Below are 432 nucleotides of genomic sequence, written 5' to 3'. Positions count from 1 at the left end.
TCACCCTGGTAAGAGCGGTCTCGTCACGACGCAGCGGGCTACGAAAGGTATACCTGTGATGAAGCAGGGGATGAAGAAAATATGTGGTGGGTGTATCAAGGGAAAGCTTGTGAAGGACTCATTTTCATCACGTTCTTTGTCGAAGACTTCACGTGTGCTGCAGCTAGTTCACACAGATGTGATGGGCCCGATGAAGACGATGTCTTCGGGTGGAGCACGTTATATGCTGACTTTTGTTGACGATTTTTTAAGGTTTGTGGTGGCATACTTCATGATGCACAAGAGCGAGGTAGCCGCCAAGTTAGGTGAGTTCAAGACATTCTACGAGAACCAATGGGGAAGACGCCTGAAGTGCTTACGATCTGACAACGGCACGGAATTCGTAAACAAGAAGATTACTGAGATATGTACAAGGAATCATGCATTAGCGCT

The sequence above is a fragment of the Plasmopara halstedii genome (assembly GCF_900000015.1).
Source record: "Plasmopara halstedii genome assembly, contig: Scaffold_1561, whole genome shotgun sequence".
NCBI classification, from domain to species: domain Eukaryota; phylum Oomycota; class Peronosporomycetes; order Peronosporales; family Peronosporaceae; genus Plasmopara; species Plasmopara halstedii.
The sequence above is the reverse complement of the archived record's forward strand: the minus strand, read 5'-3'. Positions refer to the sequence as shown.